We start from the raw sequence: 13,441 nt of genomic DNA on the forward strand, positions 1-13,441 counted from the left end.
GATCCAGGTAAGTTTCCACATGCCTTTCCCACTTTGATTTAATTGAGCAATTCTTTGAAATCTAAGCCTGTGTCCCTCTTCCCCCGTGAAATCCTAAGCCCGCTGAGGGTAAATCCTACATCTGATGGGTTCATCCTCAGATTCCCGTCACCTTGAAGAGTGCCTGACATACACCAGAAGTCAGGAGACAGTGTTTGGGTTCCCCGGGGGGTTAGTGGTCATGTCAGAAGTCAGTTTTCAATCACGCATTCACTGCACATTTTAAGATCATTACACTTAGTGCTAATGTTTGTCTCGACATTCCTGGAGAGGGAACGACAAAGTGTGAACATTATTTTATGTCAAGGAGGCCGAGCCACTGGGATCCAGCCCCATGACCCCAGGAGCCAGGAGTCAGGTGACCCTCTCTATCTCCCTGCTCTTTATCCACCTGCCCCCTCTGTCTCCGCTTCTCTCTTCATCTTAGGTTCCAAAGCCTGTCATTTCTACTAAACGCTTGAGCGCATCCCCAGTAAGTTATTTTGCCCTCTGGTTTTCTTTCATCCCCACTTGGAAATTTCCAACCCCAGATGAACCTGTTCACCTCCCTCCCCTCGTCAACATGTGAACCCTGAGCACAGCTGGAGGAAACGGCACAGCTGGCCCCACGGGTGCTGTTAGTCTGCGGTCCTGTCCCCACGCCCGACAAAGCTGCGTCTGCTTCTCTACAGAGCTCATGATTTCTCTCTTCTTAAACCTCTGATCTTCCCCCATCTCTCTCACTCTCTGCTAGTGCAACTCTCACCCAAGGCCCTGAGAAATTGGAGCCCTAGACTCGCCTCCCTGTGCTCATCACTCTTTCCCCTTCCCTGCTCCTACGATTATAGTGGAGGGGGGATCTCTCCTCTTGACAAAGGGTAAAGCTCCCCCTGAGACCTGGATCTCACGCTACAAACCTTCTCAGGAGCCTTAAGACAGTTACTGCCTCCTATTCTGAGTCTTCAATCCCCCCTCCACCCCGACCCAGCACTCCTAGAAGAGGTCTTTTCTGTAAGTTTCCATATGAAGAAGCCCTACTTTGGCCCTCATGTACCTACTCTAACCAACCCCCTCTATCTTTTTCTTTCTTTTTTAATTTTTAATTGAAGGATAATTGCTTTGTAGTATTGTGTTGGTTTCTGCCAAACATCAACGTGAATCAGTCATAGGTACACATATCTCCACTTCCTCCCACCTCCCTCCCCATCCCACCCCTCTAGGTTGGTACAGAGCCCGGAGTTGAGTTCCCTGAGTCATACAGCAAATTCCCATTGGCTGTATTTTTTACATATGGTATGTTTCCGTGTTACTCTCTGCATACATCCCACCCTCTCCCCCCACATTGTGTCCGTAAGTCTGTTCTCTATATTTGTTTTTCCATTTCTGCCCTGCAAATAATTTCTTCAGTATAATCTTTCTAAATTCCATATATATGCATTAGTATATGATATCTGTTTTTCTCTTTCTGACTTTACTCTGTATAATAGGCTCTGGGTTCATCCACTTCATTAGAACTCAAATGCATTCCTGTTTATGGCTGAGTAATAGTCCATTACATATGTACCACAGCTTCTTTATCCACCCATCCTTTGATGGACATCCAGGTTGCTGCCATGTTCTAGCTATGTGAATAGTGCTGCAGTGAACATTGGGATGTATGTGTCTTTTTCAATTTTGATTTCCTCAGGGTATATGCCTAGGACTGGGATTGCTGCGTCAGATGGTGGTTTTATTCCTAGTTTTTAAAGGAATCTCTATACCATCTTCCATAGTGGCTGTATCAATTTACATCCCCACCAACAGTGCAAAAGGTTCCCTTTTCTCCACACCCTCTCCAGTATTTACTGTTTGTAGACTTTTTGATGATGGGCACTCTGATCTGTGTGAGGTGGTATCTCATTGTAGTCTTGATTTGCATTTCTCTAATAATGAGCGATGTTGAGCATCTTTTCATGTGTTTATTAGCCATCTGTATGTCTTCTTTGGAGAAATGTCTGTTTAGGTCTTTTTCCAATTTTGTGATTGGGTTGTTTGTTTTTCTGGTATTGACTTGTATGAGCTGCTTGTATATTTTGGAAATTAATCCTTTGTCAGTTTTTTCATTTGCTTTTATTTTCTCTCATTCTGAGGGTTGTCTTTTCACCTTGCTTATAGTTTCCTTTGCTGTGCAAAAGCTTTTAAGTTTAATTATGCCCCATTTGTTTATTTCTGTTTTTATTTCCCTTACTCTAGGAGGTGGGTCAGAGAGGATCTTGCTGTGATTTATGTCATCAGGTGTTCTTCCTATGTTTTCCTCTAAGGGTTTTACAGTGTCTGGTCTTACATTTGGGTTTTTAACCCATGTTGAGTTCATCTTTGTGTGAGGTGATAGGAAGTGCTCTGATTTCATTCTTTTACATGCAGCTGGCCAGTTTCCCCAGCACCACTTATTGAAGAGGCTCTCTTTGCCCCATTGTATATTCTTGCTTCCTTTGTCAAAAATAAAATACCCATAGGTGTGTGAGTTTATCTCTGGGCTTTCTATCTTGTTCTTTTTCTTTCTTTTATTAAAAATAAATTTTATTGAAGTATAATTGATTTACAGTGTTGTGTTAGTTTCTGCTGTACAGCAAAGTGAGTCATTATACTATTTCATATTTCTACTCTTTTTTAGATTCTTTTCCCATATAGTTCATTACAGAGCATTGAACTGAGGTCCCTGTGCTATACAGTAGGTTTTTATTAGTTATCTATTTTAAATATAGTAGTGTGTATATTTCAATCCCAGTCTCCCAATTTATCATTTCTTCCCTTCCCCCCACCACCTAGGTTACCACAAGATCATTTTCTACATTTGTGACTCTTTTTCTATTTTGTAAATAAGTTCATTTGTACCCCTTTTTTTAGATTCCACTTATAAGTTATAAAATATGATAGTTGTCTGTGTCTGACTTACTTCACTCAGCATGACATTCTCTAGGTCCTTTCATTTGGAAAATTCAGCAGTGGCCACAGGACTGGAAAAGATCAGTTTTCATTCCAATCCCAAATAAAGGCAATGCCAAAGAATGCTCAAACTACCACACAATTGCACTCATCTCACACACTAGTCTCTAAGCCAGGCTTCAGCAATATGTGAACCATGTACTTCCAGATGTTCAAGCTGGTTTTAGAAAAGGCAGAGGAGCCAGAGATCAAATTGCCAATATCTGCTAGATCATGGAAAAACCAAGAGAGTTCCAGAAAAACATCTATTTCTGCTTTATTGACTATGCCAAAGCCTTTGACTGTGTGGATCACAATAAACTGTGGAAAGTTCTAAAAGAGATGAGAATACCAGACCACCTGACCTGCCTCTTGAGAAACCTATATGCAGGTCAGGAAGCAAGTTAGAACCAGACATGGAACAACAGACTGGTTCCAAATAGGAAAAGGAGTACGTCAAGGCTGTATATTGTCACCCTGCTTATTTAACTTCTATGCAGAGTTCATCATGAGAAACACTGGGCTGGAAGAAGCACAAGCTGGAATCAAGATTGCCAGGAGAAATATCAATAACCTCAGATATGCAGATCACACCACCCTTATGGCAGAAAGTGAAGAGGAACTAAAGACCCTCTTGATGAAAGTGAAAGAGGAGAGTGAAAAAGTTGGCCTAAAGCTCAACATTCAGAAAACTAAGATCATGGCATCCGGTCCCATCACTTCATGGGAAATAGATGGGGAAACAGTGGAAACAGTGTCAGACTTCATTTTTTGGGGCTCCAAAATCACTGCAGATGGTGACTGCAGCCATGAAATTAAAAGACGCTTATTCCTTGGAAGAAAAGTTGTGACCAACCGAGACAGCATATTGAAAAGCAGAGACATTACGTTGCCAACAAAGGTCCGTCTAGTCAAGGCTATGGTTTTTCCAGTAGTCATGTATGGATGTGAGAGTTGGACTGTGTAGAAAGCTGAGCACTGAAGAATTGATGCTTTTGAACTGTGGTGTTGGAGTAGACTCTTGAGAGTCCCTTGGATTGCAAGGAGATCCAACCAGTCCATTCTAAGGGAGATCAGTCCTGGATGTTCATTGGAAGGAATGCTAAAGCTGAAAGTCCAATACTTTGGCCACTTCATGCGAAGAGTTGATTCATTGGAAAAGATCCTGATGCTGGGAGGAATTGGGGGCAGGAGGAGAAGGGGACGACAGAGGATGAGATGGCTGGATGGCATCACCAACTTGATGGACATGAGTTTGAGTGAACTCGGGAGTTGGTGATGGACAGGGAGGCCTGGTGTGCTGCAATTCATGGGGTCGCAAAGAGTCAGACACGACTGAGCGACTGAACTGAACTGAGGTCCATTCATGTTGCTACAAATGGTAATTTTTTGTCCTTTCTGTTGCTAATATTCCATTGTGTGTATATGTGTGTGTATGTATTTAAAAATTCTACATCTTTATCCATTTCTCTGTTGATGGGCACTTAAGTTGCTTTCATGTCTTGGATATTTTAAATAGTGCTGCTATGAACATTGGAGTATATGTATCTTTTTGAATTATAGCTTTCTCTGAGCATATGCCCAGGAATGGGACTGTTGGATCATATGGTAGCTCTATTTTTAGTTTTTTAAGGAACCTCCATACTGTTTTCCATAGCAGCTGTACCAATTTACATTCCCACCAGCAGTGTAGGAGGGTTCCCTTTTCTCCACCCCCTTTCCAGCATTTGTTTGTAGATTTTTTTGATGATGGCCATTCTGACTGCTTTGAGGTGACACCTCATTGTAGTTTGGATTTGCATTTCTCTAATAATTGATGGTTTTGAGCATCTTTTCATGTGCTTTTTGATCATCGGTATGTCTTCTTTGGAGAAGTGTCTATTTAGGTCTTCCCCCATTTTTTGATTAGCTTGTTTGCCTTTTTTGTTCCTGAACTGCATCCTCTCTCTCGTTCAGTCTCCATGTGTCTGGACCCCACCCCCAGTCAGCAGAAGAGAACATGGTCCTCTTGGCTTTCTCAGGATCATATTCTGCCCATCTGGTGTCACCTTGAGGACCCCTTTCTGCAGTTTCCTTCTCTGTCTCTGCATCCTCTACACACCCAGACACCTGATGTTGGTCCTGTGCCTCTTTTCACCACCTGCGGCCAGAAGCCCCCTCCCCCTGCCATTTATCACATATTAGATTAAATGTTTCTTATCAGCTCTGGGTCCCCAGCTGCCTGCTCACCTGCCTAGATTTTCCCTGAGCCTTTCTGAAACATAACCATCTAACACTGAGCTCACAAACTGCTCCACCCCAGGTCATCCTCCTGTGTCCCTTCAGTTCAGTGAATGGCACTAATTCCATCTGGCTGCCCTTGACCAGGGGCCTGGGAATGACCCTGGGCTCCTCCCTCATACTTCCACATCCAGTCAGCTCCTGTGCCCTAATAATGCTCCCGTTTCCTTATCTTTGGAATCTGCCCCACTTCCTCCCACCCCAGCAGCAGGGCCCCAAAGTCTCTCACTTAGAGGAGCCATCACACAACTGACCTCTGGCCCCAGTCTTGACCCTGAGAAGGTCTTCTACAGAAGCACATCTGGCCACGTTGCCTTCCTGCTTTAACCCCTGCAGGAGGGCAGTTATGTTGCTCTAGGAATCGAGTTGAAGCTGCTAACACGCCCACAAGCCTGTGCCTACTCTGGCCCCTGCAATCCATTCTGCGTCCCTCCCCTTTCACACCACTCTCTTGTTGCCCACACACCAAGCTCCATGGACTGTTTCTGATCCCCAGAGGTGCCCGAGGCCTTGGCCCATTTGGGTCCTCCTGCGTGTACTTCACACACAGGAGTAGCTGTTCACCGTCCTCCAGATCCAGGTGGGCCGCTTGCCCACGGAGCCCTCTTTGCTCTCAGCCCGCACAGTCACCGAGGCCTCAGTTGCACATCCTCCCCAGAGCCCTTTCCACCGGCGATGCTGTCACTGCTTCCCTGATTGTGTGCTCTGTGTCCCTCGCTAGGCTGTTAGCTCGACAGAGATGGTGTCTGATCACTGATCACCCGCTGGTGCTTCCCCTGCACCCACTTTAGGGCCTGGCGCCCTGTAGTTCATCCAAGAGCATTTCAGTGGGAGAATGGTGCGGGGGCGCTGAGCCCAGGGTGGATGTAAAATCAGGCCCCCGTGGTCGTGAGACCTGTGACTCTGGGAACAAGTCCACTGAACTTTAGAACCAGAAGGGACCTCAGTGGTGATCATGCTTGAGCCTCTCTTTGTTACAGATAAGGAAACTGTCCATCTGAGATGATAACGGCTGGTCCAGGGACAAGGTGGTGGGTGGCAGCCTGAGTCTAAACCCTGGCCTCTCTGTTCTCAGCATACAGCTGCTGCTGCGCACAAGTGCGCCGGGTGGGAGGCACTTGGACCGAAGGGCACTCTTGACTTAATGAGGTTGTAGCTTCAGAGAACATAGATTTGTTGTCTACTTATCTTTTCCTCCCTCTCTCCCCCACCTTCCTCTTTTAAAAAAAAATCTATTTGGATAAATAAAGTTAATAAAGTTAAGATTCAAAACAGAAGTGAAAAGGATATACTTTTACAGAGTGTTGCCAGGATAGCTTCGAATTGAGTGTAGTTGAAATTTCACACTGATTTAGGATAACTCTGGATATCAGAAAGTTAAAGCGTTATCCTGGTATGTTTAGGAAGAGAACTCTGTCAGAGGACCATAAATGATGTCTCCTCCTAAAAGGTGGACTTTGGCCACCCCAGTGGATGAAGCCAAGCATCTCTCCTAAGAGGCTTCCTTCAGATCGGCAAATGCAAGTCATTGGAATGGCCACTAGATGGAACCATTGAGCTGTGCTGCAACTGTCTTCCTTTCAGTAAAAGAGACATTTCTAATGAGGGATTTGTTGTTCAGTCGCTCAGTCCTGACTCTTTGCCTTCCAATGGACTGCAAAGGCCTCCCTGTCCATCACTGACTCCCAGAGCTTGTTTAAACTCATGTCCATTGAGTCGAACCATCTCATCCTCTGTCATCCCCTTCTCCTCCTGCCTTCAATCTTTCCCAGCATCAGGGTCTTTCCCAATGAGTCAGGTCTTTGCATCAGGTGGCCAAAGGATTGGAGTTTCAGCACCAGTCCTTCCAATGAATATTCAGGATTGATCTCCTTTAGGATGGACTGGTTGGATCTCCTTGCAGTCCAAGGGACTCTCAAGAGTCTTCTCCAGCACCACAATTCAAAAGCATCAATTCTTCAGCTCTCAGCCTTCTTTAATGGTCCAACTCTCATATCCATACATGACTACTGGAGAAACCATAGCTTTGACTCAATGGACCTTTGTCGGCAAAGTAGTGTTTCTGCTTTTTAATACGCTGTCTAGGTTGGTCATAGCTTTTATTGTCATAGCTTTTATTGCAAGGAGCAAGTGTCTTTTAATTTTATGGCTGCAGTCACTGTCTGCAGTGATTTTGGAGCCTAAGAAAATAAAGTCTTTCACTGTTTCCATTGTTTCCCCATCTGTATGCCATGAAATGATGGGACGGGATGCCATGATCTAATGAGGGATTAGGTGAAATAATTGTACTCTTTGTGCCTTTACACAAATTCTGTCATCCTTTCAGGCAATTCAGCGGTCACAGTTTCAAGTTCTATGTTAATCAGTAAAGAATTCAACTTTCCAACAAACAAAAAGGGATGGGCATTTGTTAAGTATAAACTCACACCATATAAGTTCATTGACAATTCTGAGTCCTTCTGAGTTTGAGGAATGTGCTGAAGAGTCTGTATGTCCAGGTGCTAAAGCCGATTCAGACTTGAGTTTCTGACTCAGTCCATCCCAGCCGCTCAGATCTCCACTCTTCTTTTGAGATCAGAAGCAGCAAAGATATTTTTTGACAATAGTTGCTACCGTTTTGCTCTGTTTCCTGATTCCTCGTCCCTATCCCTTTCCAGCTCTCCTGCTTTCCATCCATCTTCCCACCTCTCCCTTTCTTATTAATTCTGTTCCTCCCTTCCAACAAGGATTATTTTTTTGCATCTGTGGTGTTTAAGGTCCCATGCTAGGCAGACACTGGAGGTATGATGGTGAGCAAGATAGACAACCTCTATACCCACACAGCTTTTAGTCTTCTAAGAAGACAGACTGTTAAAAAAGCAATTTTACTTTTTTTGCAGTCTTTTTTTAATTGAAGTATAGTTGATTTACAATGTTGTATTTATTTCTGCTGTAAAGCAAAGTGATTCATATATATATATATATACATATACATATATATACACACACACACACACACACACATCCTATTCTTATATTTTCCATGATGGTTTATCACAGGATATTGAATATAGTCCTTTGTACTATTCAGTAGGACCTTGCTGTTTATCCGTTCTATACATAATAGTTTGCATCCGCTAATCTCAAACTGAAAAAGCAAGTTTAACATATAGCTGTGTGAATGCCTTGCCCGCAGAAGTACAGGATCCAGGAGGAGAAAACTGGGGCTCATATGTGAAGGCTGAGAGTTCACCGGGTAACGAAGGGGCTAGAAGAGGAATGTCAGAAAGTTCCAGAATGGGGGAGCAGCACGAGGCTCTTCCTCTAGCTGAGAAAGCGTGCGGCCCCAGGAGCGCTGAACGGGGGTGCACAGATGGGGAGACTCTGGCCAGGGGAGGAGAAAGGAGGTGAGCAAGGAGAGAGGACGCTGCCCGGTGAGCCAGTCAGACCAGGGAGGGCTTTGTCAGGCGTGCTGAGGATCTCGTGTGACGTCTAAGGGCAGTTGTGAGCCATTAACTTAAAGCCTTTGTAAAACAGACACACTTAGAAAGCACAGAAGGGTGTACAGCGTGGGTGCGGGCTCTTCCTTCTTGTGGCCTCCTAGGAAAAGACAGCATCACTGCCCAGGCTCAGGCGGACCCATCCTCCCTACAGGCACCCTGTACCTGTTTTCCACCAACTGGGGTCTAGAGACATACCCTTGGAACTCACATGTATTTGTTATATATATGGGCTTCCCTGGTGGCTCAGACAAAGAATCTGCCTGTGATGCAGGAGACCTGGGTTTGATCCCTGGGTTGGGAAGATCCCCTGGAGGAGGGCATGGCAACCCACTCCAGTATGCTTGCCTGGAAAATCCCATGGACAGAGGAGCTTGGTGGGCTACAGTCCATGGGGTCACAGAGAGTCAGACCCGACTGAACAACTAAGCACAGCACAGCACACATATATATATTAAATATATAATATATATTTGATTTTTGCTTCCATTTTGTTGATAATATAAAGAACATTAACAGAAGAATGTCCTGGACTGTGTGATGAAACCTCGGGTTGAGCGATCAACCCCATCCGTTTCCATCTTCTCTGGAAACATTTCTTCAATCTTGTCAAAACACACTCCCTGAGTTTAGAGCTGGGGAATTCTTGGCACAATACTGAGCCAAGGAAGAAAATAAGAAGCAGCTTAGGATAAGTGACCCGGAGGATGGCTGGGATACCATCCATGCCGGGTAGGAGTGGGGAGATGCTGGAGATTTAGGCTAGACAGTGAGCAAGGTCACAGCAGTGAAAACAGACTGACTGGGGCACTCATAAAGCAAGCTGAGGCTACCGTCCGGAAAATCAGGTCCCGGCATCAGCTTTCAGGATGTCTCTGGTGTCTGGTCGGATGTTAGCATTTTTCAGTCAAGGACTGTAAGTTCGAAGGAGTGGGTGGAGAACAGGAGATCTCTTTGATGGCTGGTTCCTCTGAAAACAATAAATAGCTTCTGGAGAGAAGGGCAGGCATCTGGGTGTTGGCTTGGCCGAAGTCAGCAGTGGTTTATCCACCCACAGATGACACAAAGCTAGGGTGGACCGAGGAAGCGGACTGTGGGCTCCTGGCCAGTCTAATCCTGCTCCCAGCAGCCTGGAGGAGTGGTCTGGGGGCATTTCAAAAGAGAAAGATGTTAAGAAGTGTTCAGAAACAGCCCACTGTTGAGAAAGAATCTGCACAAGCTTGAGTAAATGTTGTCTTTTTACTCTGGGCCTGCGCTGAGGAGGAGGTCTTTTGTTTTTCCCCTTCAGTTTATTTTGGTTTGATTTTTTTTCCCCTTCGATTTATTTTATTTTATTCTTCTACGTTTGCCAAACAATTTGACATTTATATTTGATAAACACAAAATCTACCCCTTGAACCATTTTTGCATACGAAGTTCCGTGGGAGTGAATGCATTCAAATTGTCGTGCAGGTGTTGTTCTTAAAAAATTTTGATTGGAATATAGTTGCTTTACAATGCTGAGTTAGTTCCTACTGTACAGCAAAGTGAGTCAGCTATATGTATACATACATCCCCTCTTTTTTGGATTTCCTTCCCATCTAGGTCACCACAGAGCACCGAGTAGAGTTTCCTGTGCTGGACAGCAGATTCCAGTCAGTTATCTGTTTTATATGCTTACATGAGTCTTTTTCAGTTCAAACCCACGTTCCTTCAGTGCTCGTTTCACTTCATTTTCTGAGAACAGATGAGGTAATATGAGGTTCCGTGGAAATCTTGGTGTCCCCCCCTTTGCTTTTGCGCTTGTCTGGAAGCACCCTTTGGGTCCAGTCTGCTGTGGAGGGATCGGAAGTCTGTGTTTCAGCCAAGCTCTGATATTTACCTTCAAATGAATTTCTACCCCCCAGGAAACCACTGGGTTCAAAACAAAGGACTTATCCTGCCCTAGAGGTAGAGCCTTCTCTTCTCAGACTTGATGGCTCCAGCGCCAGGCCTGCCAGCATCTCCCCAGAGACGGATCGGTAGGGCGGGACGGGATGCAAGACTTCCCCGGTTGTACTCCTTGTTCCAGCAGCGTTCAGGCTGCAGGAAAACATGGCCTGTTCCATTCAGGGCGGGAGTGGGGGCAGGGGAAGAAGCGAGCGCTGACAGAACCAGCCTCGATGTTGTGGGGAAAGAATGAGGTCACACACGTGAAGCAGGGCCGCACGTGCTAAGCCATCTCCGTAAGGAGGAGCTATTTTTATTCCCAAGACTGTACCCGAAGGAGGTAGATCACAAGAAAATGGCCAGGTTTTCAGGAAACTTGTTTTTAAAAATTGTTTCAGGCATGTGTTTCCATCTCATAACACTCTCTCGACACCCATGACGACACGGAGTTGGTACTCAGGCCCAAACTCACTGTCTCGTGGTACTGCAGCTGTCCTTAGGCTCCTGGTCATCATGGTGGAGAAACAGGTTGAAGTACATTATTCAGTTTGAGGAGGTGGGAAATATTTTCTGATCTTACCCTAATCTTCTTTTTTTTTTTTTTTTTTGGACTGGGCCTTGTGGCATGCAAGATCTAATTTCCCTGACCAGGGATTGAACCTCTGTCCCCTGCATTGGGAGTGTGGAGTCTTAGCCACTTGACTGCCAGGGAAGTCTCTGATCTTATTTTAAGAGAACTGAAACATTTCATTTCTTGAGCATTCTGGTTAAGTGCAGGTCTGATTTTCCCAGATGTGCTGCACAACATTAAAATAGAGTAAGATGATGATAACAACATCAATGCATCAAACCAAAAACACTGCAGGAATGCCATAAACTATATTTGATGGTAATTCTTCAGTTCACTTCAGTCGCTCAGTCATGTCCAACTCTTTGCGACTCGATGGACTGCAGCACACCAGTCCTCCCTGTTCATCACCAGCTCCCGGGGTTTACTCAAATTCACATCCATTGAGTTGGTGATGCCATCCAACCACCTCATCCTCTGTCGTCCCCTTCTCCTCCTGCCTTCAATCTTTCCCAGCATCAGGGTCTTTTTCCAATGAGTCATTTCTTCACCTCAAGAGGCCAAATTATTGGAGTTTCAGCTTCAACATCAGTCCTTCCAATGAATATTCAGGACTGATTTCCTTTAGGATGGACTAGTTGGATCTCCTTGCAGTCCAAGGGACTCTCAAGAGTCTTCTCCAACATCACAGCTCAAAAGCATCAATTTTTTGGTGCTCAGCTTTCTTTATAGTCCAACTCTCACATCCATACATGGTAATTCTGGAAATTTGCAAAAAAGAACATTGTTTACAGTATAACATGAAGGGATTGCATGTATTTTACAAGTGAAACTCTGCCTTAAAAAAAACGCGTACGGATTGGACTGAAGTCTGAGATTTAATGTGCAAAAAACGAAAATGGATGTTGCTGTAGCATGCTAATTTCCACCAAGTATTTAAATAGGCGAAATGTAAACAAAACCATTTTGGAAGGTGTGTCAGAGGAGGGAGCAGGAAAAGAGGATTAAAGTATAAGATACAAAACGGGAAACTTGATGTCCCCTAATATGTAGCTGTAGAGAACGGCACATTCTGGTGGGGTGGGGAGGGAAGCAAAACTATGATGTCAGAGTTTTGCCTCCAGTTTCTGGGCTTGGCTCCCTTGACAGTGATAACCACCTACCTGGGCAGGTGCGAGGTCGCTGCCCTTGGGAATCGACTCTGAACAGGGGGTGTGGACTCCTACCCCACATTTCCAACCTGTTCACTCTGCCCTGGGGCCTCAGGATCCTGACAGGCCCCTTTGTTTGGTTACCGATCAGATTCTCTGTTCAGACTTTGCCCCAGATTCTGCCTTTCAGAGCACATGCTGTTTACAGCCTGAAGCCCTGCTCGTAACCCCACCCACCGCTTAGCACTCAGGTTCCACCTGGGGCCCCACCTGCCCTGAAGGGAGATCACCCTGGGCAAGCTCCCCCTTCCTTGTAACTACCCTGCTCCTCCTTAGGAACTTGCCTTAGTCACCAGACAAGGCAGGGATGTTGAATCCTGGGTGCCAACCAAAGTTGACACAAGAGAACATGCTCTCGTGCATTCCGTTTAGGGAGGTGGCTCATGGGCTGGCTTGTGATGCGGCATCAGCAGGGGGTGCATTGTGGAGGGAGAGGCAGAGGACAGGGACTGTGCATACGAAAGCAGAAGGGGCAGCTGCAGGAAGCCTGGGATTGACAGGTGAAATTATTGTTGGCCTAATTTATGCAGGAAGACTGTCCACTGTGTCAGAAAGGTGGGTGTGAAGGAAAACCAGATGTGGCCCTGCCCACCAGTGGCTTATGAACTAGCGGAATGAATGCCATGCACACCACATACAGTTACAGCTCGTAGTCAACTGTGAGTGCTGGAGAGGAGGGGTTGCCCACGGTGGGGAGAAGGCAGCTGGCAGCACAGGCTGGAGAGGCAGGTTGAGTCACTGCATGATCGGTTACCTGACTACAGGCCAGGCCTTGGCCATAAGGTGGGGAGACGCTGAAAGAAGAGCCAGGAGCAGAGTAGAGACCTCCCGGAGGGACTGTGCCATACGGTCAGCTTGGGGACCACTGATTTGACGTGGACCCTACATTTTATGAGGGATTAGGTTAGATGACCCTCCCGCCAAGAGGCTAAGGGGCTTTCTCAAACTTGCAAAGCTTTTCGTGAAAATAGATTAGTTCCCAACACCTCCCAAAAGGTGTCTCTTTCTTAAGT

At 45.5% G+C, this 13,441-nt stretch overlaps 1 protein-coding gene across 1 annotated transcript in view; it reads left to right on the forward strand.

Annotated features, from left to right (window-relative positions):
- Positions 1-13,441, forward strand: part of PDGFRL (platelet derived growth factor receptor like) — a 73,767-nt gene that overhangs the window by 28,540 nt on the left and 31,786 nt on the right. The window lies entirely within an intron of this gene.

The sequence above is a fragment of the Bos mutus genome, chromosome 27 (genome assembly GCF_027580195.1).
Source record: "Bos mutus isolate GX-2022 chromosome 27, NWIPB_WYAK_1.1, whole genome shotgun sequence".
NCBI classification, from domain to species: Eukaryota; Metazoa; Chordata; class Mammalia; order Artiodactyla; family Bovidae; genus Bos; species Bos mutus.